The sequence below is a fragment of the Caretta caretta genome, chromosome 27, assembly GCF_965140235.1.
Source record: "Caretta caretta isolate rCarCar2 chromosome 27, rCarCar1.hap1, whole genome shotgun sequence".
In the NCBI taxonomy this organism is placed as follows: Eukaryota; Metazoa; Chordata; order Testudines; family Cheloniidae; genus Caretta; species Caretta caretta.
Window position 1 is genome coordinate 8343835 of NC_134232.1, and position 13761 is coordinate 8357595.

Here is a 13761-nt window from a genome sequence, read left to right on the forward strand (position 1 = left end):
GTTTACTGTATGGCTGCTGGGTGGGGTGTGGCCTGTGATACACAGGTGGTCAGATTAGAAGGTCTGGTGGTCCCTTCCAGCCTTAAACTCGACATCTTTTTTAAAAATTAAATGAAAAAAGACAAACATTTCTGTTTATCATCTTTTGTAAGCTACTTTTAGCCTAAACACTTGCAACTGCGGGCACTGGGGGAGGAAGTCAGCCTCCATGGCCACTGAAGTTACCATTGAAGAGATCATTTAGCACCAACTACACGGGGGGGGGGGGGCTCCTTTAGCTTTGCTGTAAGTCCCACAGCCACCACATCTACTTATGCTTCCTCCGCATTCTTTAAATACTCTGCATCAGAAACTGGAAGCAAGACAGCATCACGGATACTAGTCTTCATTCTTAACGGCCATGTCAGACTGTTGGGAAAAAGATCGGTGGATTGAGTGCCGATGCACATGCAGGTCTCGTTTTAGAGAGTGCACTGCAGAGAAAATACATTAAAGTTGTAAACGTAGTTTTAAATATTTTAAAATGTAAGGGACGTCTTTGGGATTGGACAGGGGGCGTTGTGGAAACCGAGTCCCTCCCTCCCAATCAGATTATTTCGGGGGTAGAACTGTGGCAGGGAGCAATCTTGGATGAGCAGAGAGGAGAGAGAAAAGCAGCTCTCTGACTAGGAATTCAACTATGGAGCAGAGAAAGACACCTGGGAAGAATCTTACACTTTGAGGATGGGAAGGGATGGGGACGGGGTGGGGTTGGGAGTGGGGAGACCAATAAAATACGGCTCAGGAAAAGCAGACAGCACCACAAGGAAGTCCCTGGGGGACATGGTTAAGGGGCCAGAGGAAGCCAGAGAGGACTGTTGGTAGGACTCAGGAAGGCTTAATTAAGCCCAAACGAGGAAGTTTCTACCCAGCAATGACAGCAGGCTCTGCTCTGAAGTTCCAATCTACAGAAGAGAGCTCATATCACTGGGAGACCCAGCCTAGGATCAAGCTGGGGTGGAGGGAGAAAGAGAGAAGAGGTCGGTTAACAAGCTTAAAAAGAAACATTTTCATGGGTTTGGGGGTTGGTTGTTTTGTTTTATGTTTTAATGACAACGGGTTGTTGAGATTTAAAACATTCCCCTGCAGGGTTTCAGCCTGAATGTTAGAACACTGCACAAAGTGAAATTGACTGTACATGATTAAATTGACCAGTGCCTTTCCATTGAGCTAAATGAAATGCAAATAGTTAAACAGAGGGGAATAAATTGGAGAGTTTTAAAATTATTCTTGTGTTAACAATCTTGGGTTTCATTAGTAACGCAGGTAAGGAAGTTTGTTTTGTGGGATTAGCCCAATAATCTCCCTTTTTAGGATTTCGAAGGACCTCAAGATCTTTGAATGAAAACATTTTTATATACCTGCAGAGTTTTAACACATTCACTAGCCCATGTTTCAACACAGTAGTCCTGTGTTGAAACATGGGCTCGTGAATGTACTAAAACAGGTGACAAAAAATAAAATCTGTCAAAATACAAGAGCCATGGGAACCGAGATGGCACCTAGGTTTGTATTTTTATATTACAGTAGCAATTAGAGGTCCCATCCAAGATCAGGGTCCCGCTATGTACATACATAGACATACTGTAGCAAATTGACAGTGTCTGCCTCAACAACATTCATGAAAGTAAGCAGCACTTGCCCAAGGACTCTCTACCTTTACAAAAAGAAAAGGAGGACTTGTGGCACCTTAGAGACTAACAAATTTATTTGAGCATAAGCTTTCGTGAGCTACAGCTCGCTTCATCACGAAAGCTTTTGCTCAAATAAATTTGTTAGTCTCTAAGGTGCCACAAGTCCTCCTTTTCTTTTTGCAAATACAGACTAACACGGCTGCTCCTATGAAATCTACCTTTACAGTACATTAGATAAAGATAATCCAGCACAGAAGTCATGCAAAACCCTCAACAGTTATCTAATGGAAAAAACAGTGCCAGGTTTTGTCACAGCTACGACTAACAGCTCTTCAAAAAAATCTCTGAGGGTGGGCAGCCAAGCCCACTCAACGAACTAGTTTGTGAAAAGTATCAGGGGGTAGACACGTTAGTCTGTATCCACAAAAACAACAAGGAGTCCGGTGGCACCTTAAAGACTAACCGGTTTTTACCCACAAAAGCTGATGCTCAAATAAATTTGTTCATCTTTAAGGTGCCACTGGACTCTTTGTTGTTTGTGAAACTAACCTTCAAATAAATACATATATTCTGATAAAAGAGGTACAGAGTAATAATCTACAATGTTTCCAACCTGTGTTTAAATGGGAGCAGGGAGCGAAGAGAACAAGGAAATGCCCATTTGAAGAATACGGTTAGCACTCCCATCCACCCTCCCAAGACATTATTGTACCTCTTAGCCTCATGATCTAATTTTCAGCCATTAGTAAATGAAAGGAGATTTTGTTCTAAGATTTGGCCCTGGATGTTTCTTAGCAGCATTTCACCAGAGTAACGAAGAGGGGTGATCAACGCATACATACAGACGGGCGCACACACACAATCCTCCATCAGACAACTCAGTAATACTTGCATGTAGCTGAAAAAGCCCAGCAGATCTGTTACGCTAGCGTTACCGTCAATGAATACAGGCTTTCAGAAGAAAAGTGCAAAACAGGCCCATGATGATAGCAACCCACAACCCAGCTCAACAATATTGTAAATAGCAGCCCCTCCCCCACTCCTTTAATGGCACTTCTATCAGCACGCAGCAGACCGCAATCCTGAAGGAAGCCCAGACTTCTAAGGGTAGATTTAATTACCACAGTTTAGCAATTTGCTCTCCCCTCGGATATGACAAAGTACCAAATGCATCTGAAGAAAGGGAAAGCCACCAAGTTAAACCAGAGCATAAAAACAGGGCTGCCAGTGGCCACAGGAGGACAGAGTCTTCCAAGACAGGTAGGAAGTATTCAAACATTTCCAAAAGCAGGACTGATGAGACCTGGATGAATGATAATATAAGGATCTGCCATTTGGTTTTGTAAACATGAAGCAAAGACTTGGGGAGGAGAGTGTCAAAGCAGGCAGGCGAGACAGAGAGAGCGACAACCACAAGCAGCTGGCCTGAGTCTGCTCCAAATTCACCTTAATGGGAACAAGGCTGGGCCTCTTGACCAGCTTCAAAAGAGCCTTCACTGCAGCTATTTATTTTATTCATTTCTAACCTGACAGCAATCCACACGATGAGATGAGCAAATCCGTGCCCACTCCCCTTCCCAAAAGCCACAGCTGAAGAGGAAGCCAGAGTATCACTTGTTCAAAAATAGTTTAAGAGTAAGAACTGCTGAACTTGCATTTTACACACTCAAACAGGGCATAGTATGGTTTGGTCAATACACCTTTGCCAGAAGGAGGGATGGAATACTGGGAGCAAAAGGTACCTTAGGAGATGGAGAATAGAGGTGGAAAACGAAGCCAACCTTTGTCACAGAGGTAGTGTACTGGGGTTGAATAGTGAGGTTGGTTATTTCTCTCTCTTCAGGGGATAATGAGAAGTGTGGGTTTAGTGCCAGAAGCATATGGGTAGACAGAAGAGAGGCTGAGAACAACCTCTTTTAAAATCTGCAAAGCCCAGTCCCAGGAAAAATACATCCACCCAACACAGTGCCATGCATGGACACCATTAATTCCCACCTCCCAGCAGCCAGTTCATAGAATCATAGAAGATCAGGGATGGAAGGGACCTCAAGAGGTCATCTAGTGCAACCCCCTGCTCAAAGCAGGACCAATCCCCAGCCAAATCATCCCAGCCAGGGCTTTGTCAAGCCTGACCTTAAAAACTTCTAAGGAAGGAGATTCCACCACCTCCCTAAGCTGCCCAGAGCTCCTGCACTGAGCTGTCAAGTCAGCCTTCAGCCACAGGAAGGTCAAGGCAATTCACAGGTATGGCACCACAGCACAATTGCAGGCAACACCAAATTTCCCCTCCACTCCCACCTCAAGCCCCATGTCAGCTTGGAAGGGGCATGGACCACACACATTTGCAGGAGACACAGGGTTCCGGCAGCCTTCAAAGGCCTCTTCTTTCCTTCTCTCCTCCAAGAGACAACTGGGGAGAGATGGAAAGACCCGGGGGGGGTGAGGGGGGGAGGGCACAATGGAAGGGGAATGTCAGAACTGAGAGGGCCCTTTCAGGAGAAGGGCTGGCAGGAGGCATTGAACACACCTTCCCAGCAGCTCCAACGCAAAATTCCACACCATTACTACATATTTTCAACACGAGAATTTGAGGTTCGTGTTGGTAATTAGTCAAAAAGTTCAGGAAGTTTCATCGGCACCAATGGCTTTTCACATGGCTGTATTCATGCTTCGCTGTGCCACTAGAGTTCTCCCTGCATTACATGTTTAAATTCCCCAATGCAAAAGGATTTCTAAAAAAAAAAGTAAAATGATGAAGTGAAAAAACCTACTCTGGTCATTACTCCCCCATCTCCATTTCATGCTTTCATTTTTTAAACTATTCTTTGCTAACTCACAAACTTGGTCTATGACACTTGGGGTTTTTTTAAAAATAATCCTAATAAGGACCAAGAGAGCTGATGCTACCAGAACTATTACTTTGACTGTAAGCTCTTTGGGGCAGGGATCCTTTTTTTATTGTGTGTTGGTTTAGCACCTAACACAACGCAGAGCCTGGTCCATAACTGGGGCTCCTAGGAGCTACCACAACACAAGTGACAACGACTACTGCACATTTAGGCAGCACCCACACTAACAAAACTGGGAACTTTAATTTCCCGGGGTGCTGCTCCAAGCCAGTAACAGTGGCAGTAGGACAGAAAGGATTCTAGCATTTTTACCACTCTCTCATCTAAACCACTTCTGATTGAGGTTAGAGGACCTAGTGGTATAAATGCTTGAGTCCTGCCTACGCTACAGTCTCCACCTTTGCTACCAAGAGTGGTGTTGCCCCCATTGAGAATTACGGGTCCTGATTTTTCTAGTGTAACTAAGGTCTTGGTGTGACGAAGTGGGACTGTTCTTAATGTTTCCTCTGAATAGTGTGGGGGTGCCTCAGTTTCCCCTAGGCAGTTCTTAAGTATCTAGGGGGTGGAGTAAGGGTGTATGATCATTGCAGAGCCCTAGAGGGCATGTGTGTGCAGGAGTCTGGACACAGAGAATGGCCGACACCCTGTTTCCTGGCAACTAATGGCCTGGGCCCTTCCCCCCCTGCAAGGTGAGAGCTGAAGGGTTGGAGAACAAAGGAATCAGGTGACCACCTGGCCCGGGAAAGGAACAAAGCCCAGAGGAGGAGGGGCTGGAGGGGGTTTTCAGTTTGGGGCTGGCTGGGACATGGAGTGAAGTGCAGACGTGGTTGTCTGGCTCACTGCCCCCCAAAATGGACCCAGCTGAGGGGTCCCGTTCTCTGCACCTGCAAGCTCTGTTTTAGACCATGTTCCTGTCGTCTAATAAACCTTCTGTTTTACTGGCTGGCTGAGAGTCACGTCTGACTGCGAAGTTGGGGTGCAGGACCCTCTGGCTTCCCCAGGAGCCCCGCCTGAGCGGACTCGCTGTGGGAAGCGCACGGAGGGGCAGAGGATGCTGAATGCTCCGAGGTCAGACCCAGGAAGGTGGAAGCTGTGTGAGCTGCGTGTCCTGAAGACAGGCTGCTCACAGAAAGGCGACTGCCCCAGAGTCCTGACTGGCTTCATGGGGAGCAGTTCCAGAGCATCGCCCAGGGACTCCGTGACAACTGGTGGCAGCGGTGGGATGTACTGCACCCCGTGGATGGTGCTTCCTGCAGTAAGTGACTGGGGAGCAGTAACACGAAGGGGGATTGCCGAGGACCAGGCCTGCTGAAGGCTCAGAGAGGAGCGGTTTCGGGGGGCGGTTAACCCCTGGGAGTGTGTGACCAGCGAGAAGGACTGTGCAGTAACAGGGTTCCCCTGGGGATTGCAGCGAGCAGTCCAAGGGGCGGAGGAGTCTGCAGCTCGACCCTGGCAAAGAGGTGGTGACCTCGAGAAGGGCTGACACACTAGGGGTTCTCCCTGGAAACCGTGGGGAGCTGAGAACACACGGGCCTGTGAGTCCACAACAACTTGGGAGGAGCGGAGTGACGGCCTGTCACCGTCTCCTTAAGAAGGACATTGTAACCCTGTGCAAAAAGAGAGGGTTGAGCATTGGAAAGTTCACCAAAGCAGAGTTAATCGTGCAGCTGGAGGAGGATGACCGCTCTAAGGAACAGATTCCTGACCCCAACTGGGGCTATAGCAGGATCTGGGAGCAGCTGAAGCGGGAGCCAGGCATCCCCAAGACTCCTGTCCCCGACCAGACGGGGGTCTTCACGATCGGGTTCCCCATTGGGGGATCAAGACGGACGGGATTGGAGCTGAGTCTGAGAGAGCAAGAGGACTGTGAGAGACAGCGAGAGCCCGAGAAAGAGCTGCAGAAGCAGCAGCAGCATGAACTGGCGGTGGGGGAGCGGAGAGGCCTAGGGGACCTCCCAGGGGTGAGTGGGGATAGACCCCGGGGGGCCAGTTCCGCAGGGAACCTCGAGACTAAATTGCTGCCCCTGGTTAAGGGGGGTGTGTGTGTGGATGCCACCTCACTGCCTTTGAGCAGGCTGGCGATTTGAACCAAGGGGACCCTGCGGAAAAGCCCCGGTGTCTAGCTCCCTTGCTGGGTCCCAAGGCCATAGACTCTGTCAGCCAGATGGTTGGGGATGTGGACAGGCTCCCACTCCTGACCCCAACCTATATGTCTGTGTGGAGTTTCCTGGGGCCAGGCCCCCCGGACCTCCAGTGGGAGCAGAAGGTGATGGTCAATGGGGAGACATTCTTGGGGTGGCCAAAGGGCATGGGCTGCATAAACCTTCCCACATGCGGCCTGCGAGTGCTATCGACCACCCCTGACCTAAGGGAGGGCGTGAAACTGGAAGGGCCTGGTGTAACTCCTACCAAGGAATGGGAGAGATGCTGGGGCATCCATGGGAACGTTGGTGGCTTCGAACTTCCCCAGGTCACCGGCTAAAGTGACCCCGCTCAGTTCGATCTCGAAGGGGGGAGAGATGTGACGAAGTGGGACTGTTCTTAATGTTTCCTCTGAATAGTGTGGGGGTGCCTCAGTTTCCCCTAGGCAGTTCTTAAGTATCTAGGGGGTGGAGTAAGGGTGTATGATCATTGCAGAGCCCTAGAGGGCATGTGTGTGCAGGAGTCTGGACACAGAGAATGGCCGACACCCTGTTTCCTGGCAACTAATGGCCTGGGCCCTTCCCCCCCTGCAAGGTGAGAGCTGAAGGGTTGGAGAACAAAGGAATCAGGTGACCACCTGGCCCGGGAAAGGAACAAAGCCCAGAGGAGGAGGGGCTGGAGGGGGTTTTCAGTTTGGGGCTGGCTGGGACATGGAGTGAAGTGCAGACGTGGTTGTCTGGCTCACTGCCCCCCAAAATGGACCCAGCTGAGGGGTCCCGTTCTCTGCACCTGCAAGCTCTGTTTTAGACCATGTTCCTGTCGTCTAATAAACCTTCTGTTTTACTGGCTGGCTGAGAGTCACGTCTGACTGCGAAGTTGGGGTGCAGGACCCTCTGGCTTCCCCAGGAGCCCCGCCTGAGCGGACTCGCTGTGGGAAGCGCACGGAGGGGCAGAGGATGCTGAATGCTCCGAGGTCAGACCCAGGAAGGTGGAAGCTGTGTGAGCTGCGTGTCCTGAAGACAGGCTGCTCACAGAAAGGCGACTGCCCCAGAGTCCTGACTGGCTTCATGGGGAGCAGTTCCAGAGCATCGCCCAGGGACTCCGTGACACTTGGACTGTCAACTCTCTGGTTTCAGAGGAACAGCCGTGTTAGTCTGTATTCGCAAAAAGAAAAGGAGTACTTGTGGCACCTTAGAGACTAACCAATTTATTTGAGCATGAGCTTTCGTGAGCCACAGCTCACTTCATCAGATGTGTACCGTGGAAACTGCAAAGGAGTACTTGTGGCACCTTAGAGACTAACCAATTTATTTGAGCATGAGCTTTCGTGAGCCACAGCTCACTTCATCAGATGTGTACCGTGGAAACTGCAGTTTCCACGGTACACATCTGATGAAGTGAGCTGTGGCTCACGAAAGCTCATGCTCAAATAAATTGGTTAGTCTCTAAGGTGCCACAAGTACTCCTTTTCTTTTTGTCAACTCTCTGTGAGCAACCACCATGCCTTCTTATGCATTATGGGTTTTAACTTCAGATAGGACCTTATAATCCTTTTGTCTGACTTCCTGCATAATAAAGGCCATAGGTCAACACTCAGAAATTCCTGCACAGAGCCTAGTAACCTGTGGTTGAACCAGATCACCTCTTTTATGAAGACATCCAGTCCTAATTTAAAGACCTCAAGTGATGAAAAAAATACACCATATTCCATAGCAAACTATTCCAAGGATTAATTACCCTCACTGTTTCTAACCTGAATTTTTCTAGCCTCAGTTTCCAGCCATTGGATTTTGCTATGCCTTTGTCTGAAAGATTAAGGAGTCCTGTAGTATCGTATATCTTGCTCCTTATGTAGGTATTATGTCCAGTGATCAAGTCACTCCTTAACCTTCACTTCAGTAAAAGGAATAGACTGAACTATCTAAGCCTGTTTGGGATCGACGTGCCCTGATATACTACAAATAATACCTTACAAAAAGATGGAACCTTTATCAACCATGCTCACTGTATATCTGGACAGAGCAGTGTGTTGTGGGATCAGCACTCACAATGAATGACAAACATTGCGTCCCATCGAAATTTAAACCCTGAAGGCTAAACTAATTTAAGAGCGACGAGACAAAGGGAGTTCAATAAGGGTGAAAACCACCTATGCTGCAGCTAGGTAACAAAAATCCCTTGGCCCCTGCATGGGAGGAAATGCAAAAGCCACCTTCACATGCATCTTTCTTTCCAAACACCAGCTTTCATGCATCACTAACCCACCAAGGACAAGTATGTGTAAGAAAACCCAATCCAACATTTATATTTGTAAATGGCATGGATTTCCTTCCCAGCTACCCAATAGCTCATCTAGAAAAACTCCATGTAACGTACAGACAATTGAACTGCCAACTCAAATTTGTCCTTACATACAGATTTGGGGAGGGGAGAGGGAGAGAAGGATTTTACAAAGTGTTTCCATGGGTTTTTAAACAAACATTCCTCCTGTGATTATTGCAACACTTAGAACTCGAAAATGAAGCTGGCCATAAATAGGAGTTAAAATTGACAAGTTCATTTTCATTTTTCAGAGGAGCAGCCGTGTTAGTCTGTATTCGCAAAGAGAAAAGGAGGACTTGTGGCACCTTAGAGGTTAACAAATTTATTTAAGCATAAGCTTTCGTGAGCTACAGCTCACTTCATCGGATGCATTCAGTGGAAAATACAGTGTCCACCAGGAGGAAAAAATGCAAAGAGTACAGCTGCATAGTGAAAAATAAATTAGACGTAAGATTCTGAGCTTTTACCATCTAAATTATTAGTAACAAAGGTAAAAAAAAATTCTTTGTGTGTTTTTCAAATGGATAGAGTGCTTTTAAATGGAACAAAGTGAATCTCTTTAGTGAGTTTCTTTTCATTCCATTTGAAGAGTCTTTAAACATTCAATTTGTATATTGCACAAGTAGATAAATTAGAGCTGCTATGAAGCATGCTCCATACAGACTGCTAGAGTAAAGACTGCGTAGCTCAGTCTTACGGCACATTCTTCTAGTCAGTTCATAAAGAAGGATCAGTCTTGGTTGCAAATGGAGTTGTGCCCCACACAAGGTAAGCAAATGGAAGGAGAAACCCCCTTTGGAATGATGGCAGCTGCCCTCCCAGAGAGGAAAGGCTGGACCGCTGTATTTTTATAATGCAACTAATGTATCTAGAAACACTCCTCTTCCCTACCTCAACCCTCCCATGCATACACCCACTCTCTCTTAGGGAACAGAATACAATTAGAATTGGTCATTCCTTGATCAAATAAACTCATTGAAAGGAGAGCCATCTTAATGGTTCAAATCTAGGAGACTAGGTGTAACACATTATATTTACTACAGCAAAGTCTGTGCCAATCTCTGTCAAGGGTTTTCCTGTTTATGGGCTGAAAATTCAGAACAGGGGGATGCTCAGTGCGTGATGGAAAACAACCTTGTATGGCACAATGTCCAGAAATGGGGCAGAATCATGTCCCTGTCGAGGGTAATTCTGTGCACTCTGAATGATCAAAAGGAATTTGCAGTGTAAAAATAAAATAAGTAATAAAGGAGATGGCATGTCAATTTCAGCATGCTACAGAAATTAAAGGCTAAGAATGCAAATACTGGTAGACAAAAGGTTTTTTCCCCACCTTAACTATAGGGATATACCACAGTCTTCACCCAATCAACAAGAATTGTATTATGCATCCATATATGCTGCCATAGCAGGGGCGTGACCAGATGCCATATAATATACTAAAATTTTTACAAGACCCATTTCAGACAGCTCCTAAGAAAAAGCCCATAAAGATACAAAATAATTATGCAGAAAATCCTAGTGAGGCTAATGTCTCTTTATCTCCAGGAGAAAGCAGACAGAACTGCAATACCAAGGAGGGATTTGTCTGTCTATTGTGTCCCTGCTCATGGCTGTTACTATGGTTATCAATTACATCAAACAAGGTGACTCAGACACTTAAAATACAGGGGGGCAGATAAAGTGCATTTTCCCCCATGCTCCAGTAATACCAAGATTTTAGAATAATGAAACGTAAAAATCACATAATAGTGACCTGTGCTGTGTAACAAAGCAGCGTAACTCTTAGACTACATGACCCAAATAGCTCTCCTTCTATCCCCAATTTTATGATTAAAGGAGATAGTGACCATGCACAGAATACCTTTTACTTCTTAAAATGACAATTTTTTTTAAAAGTGCCCCCACATTAAACAGGATCCTCTCTGTAATGTTGAAGATATGATGAACTGCAAAATATGGCACCTCAGATGTGAAAAGGAAAAAAAGCCCACCCTTTCTCTCTCCAGATCCACACCTACTGCAGTACCCACAGACAACCTATGATTTGCCATCACCCCCACAATCAAAAGCAGTCTTCCAAACAGGAAACCAAACCTGGCAGCAGGAATGAGATGGGGGGGGAGGGGGAATGTAGAGAAAAGTGGGAAGGAGGGGAAAAAATAAAAATTCCCCTATAAAATGCACCTGCAACCCTAGAGCCGCAACAGTGGTTGCAACTTGCAGCAGGATGGGAATAAAGCATCCGTGTGAATTACATGAAATAGAAGACTGCTTTTAAGAAAAATCCCTTTGCAATTTAAAAAGCCAAGCTGGACCGGTACACACATTTATCCCCAAATAACGTTGCAGCTGAGTTTTAATACACAAGCAAAGGAAACAGTGACAGAAACCTCCATTCCCTGAACAGCTCACGCCACCAAACCCACCCTTTAGGTTCCAGCAGAGACACACCCCTACCCCATTTTATAATGCAAAAAGTCTCCACTGAATGCTGGGGGGTGGAAAGGAGGTACAACAACAGAAAAACACCCTCACTGGAAATCGAAACAAATAGATTTTTTTTGTTATTAGATAGGTGCGCGTGTTGGGATTTTTCGGAGGCGGGGGGGGGGCCGCAAATCTCATTATTCTGCAAGCTGGATTCTGCAAATTTAAAAAAAAAAAAAAAACACCCTGCACAGGTTCCCTCCCTCCCTCTCTCTCTCTTTTTATAAACACTAAGGTGAATGCAAAGTGAATAATGCAGAGAGTGCATCCCCACATAGCCACGGCACTGCACGCCCTCCACTCCCTGCCTCCCCCCCTCCAAGACCTTTGCAGTGCGCACACGCAGCCCCCTGCATTGCACTGCATTGCACTGCATGCAACTCCCCCCCCCCCCGCTCCAAACCCGTGCAGTGCCCTGCAGACACCTCACACCCCGTTGCATGCACCTGTGCCCTGCCCCAAGGTCTGCCCGTGCCCCCGCTCCCCCCGGGCGGGGTTTGCACTGGGTGGGGAGTCCCGGGCGCCTACCTGCCGCCGCGGCTGCTGCAGGGGGAGCTCGCTGGAGACGCGCAGCGAAGCCGGCTGGAAGGGGGAGGGGGGGGAGCGGGGGAGGGACAGGAGAGAGCGCGCGCGCGGGCGGGCGGGGGCCGCGCGCGGGCGGGGGCGGGGGCGAGCGCAGGCTCCGGAACCTTCGCCGAGCGAGTGCCCGGCTCCTGGGGCGCCGCCAGAGGGAGCAGCGGCGCGCGCGCAAGCGGACAACGACCACAGCCTCCTCTCGCAGGGGGAGGCGCATGCGCCGAGTCGCCGCCCGCGGGAGCACCAGGGCGCAAGCGTACAACGACCCGAGCGCCACTCACTGACCGCTCCCCCCCCCGCCCTTCAGAAGCGCATGCGCGAGGCCGCCTTCGTCGTCGTCGTCGTCCGGCTCCTTTGAGGGAAGAGAATGTTTCTCCTGAGGGAACACGCGCCCCGAGGGGGGAGGGGCTGAGAGTCCTGGGGGACGGGCCTGGCCTGAGGGGGCGGGGCCTAGTCAGCAACCCCGCCCCCTTGTTACCCAACAGAGGGGGACCTGCCAGTCATCCGCCTGCCGCTTTCCCTCAGACACCCCCCACTGCCGGCGCCCCCCCCAAGTGCCCCCTCACCGCAATTATCTGCCCCCTCCCCTCTCCGAGGCGCCCCCAACCGCAATTATCTGCCCCTCCCCCTCCGAGGCGCCCCCGCAACCGCAATTATCTGCCCCCTCCCCCCTCCGAGGCGCCCCCACAACTATCTGCCCCCTCCCCCCTCCGAGGCGCCCCCGCAACCGCAATTATCTGCCCCTCCCCCCTCCGAGGCGCCCCCAACCGCAATTATCTGCCCCTCCCCTCTCCGAGGCGCCCCCCCAACTATCTGCCCCCTCCCCCCTCCGAGGTGCCCCAAGGGGCACCCCCAACCATAATTATCTGCCCGCTTCCCTCCTCTAAGTGTCCCAAAACACCGCTCCTCACTGTACTAGATGCCCCTCAATTCCTCCGATCACCAGACCTAAGAAACTTCTTGCCCTTTTAAAACCAGGCACAGCCATAGCGTAGACTGGGTTTTAGGTAACTACCCATTTTTACCAATTTGGCAAAACAATCTCACATTCCCCCACTGAAGTGAAGGCAAAGTGGGGAACAGAACCCAGGGTTCAGGGTCTCAGCCTTTAGTTAGCTACTAGAGTATTCCTCCTCAATTAAATATCTATAATAAAATGGGCTATGGTTAAGAAAATAATCTGACCATGATGTGACAACTTTTGGGGCATTTTCCACTGCTATTTCTCATTATACCTTCTCTTTTCTCCCTTTAGTACCTCTATCAGAAATCTGCTCCTAGATCACATACTCTCTCTTGATTTGCACCTAACTTTATTTATTATTTTTGATAATCAGTCAACACCTTGGGCCATTCTCACAAAAGAATCCCCCTACAGCTTCTCCACTAAATCCAATGACAAAGGATAAGTAACCATATAATAAAAGGCAATAATTCTACTGTGGGATCTCTGTTAAATTCAAGAGCAAGAACCTGAGTGAATTGTCTCTAGACCATACAGTGGAATTTGCTTGATACCTATTTGTAAAAAAATAAAAAATAAAAATTGAATAATCATCATCATAAAGATCCTTTCCTGAACACAACCATGCAAAACACTAAAGCTTTGTAAAGCGTGAGAGTTAGAGTTTTCCTTATCCCACAAGTCCATGAACTACTGGGGAGTGTGGAGAAAGCAAAGGATGGGGCCAACAAAAGCAGCAGAGGCC

At 48.4% G+C, this 13761-nt stretch overlaps 1 protein-coding gene across 12 annotated transcripts in view; it reads right to left on the bottom strand.

Annotated features, from left to right (window-relative positions):
- Positions 1-12111, bottom strand: part of MAPT (microtubule associated protein tau) — a 101409-nt gene extending 89298 nt beyond the window's left edge. For all 12 annotated transcript variants that reach the window (XM_048830116.2, XM_048830108.2, XM_075123574.1 and 9 more), the window contains exon 1: positions 12005-12111. The gene's annotated coding sequence lies outside the window, so the exon portion shown is untranslated. The remainder of the gene's footprint in view (positions 1-12004) is intronic.
- Positions 12112-13761: the final 1650 nt, after the last annotated feature.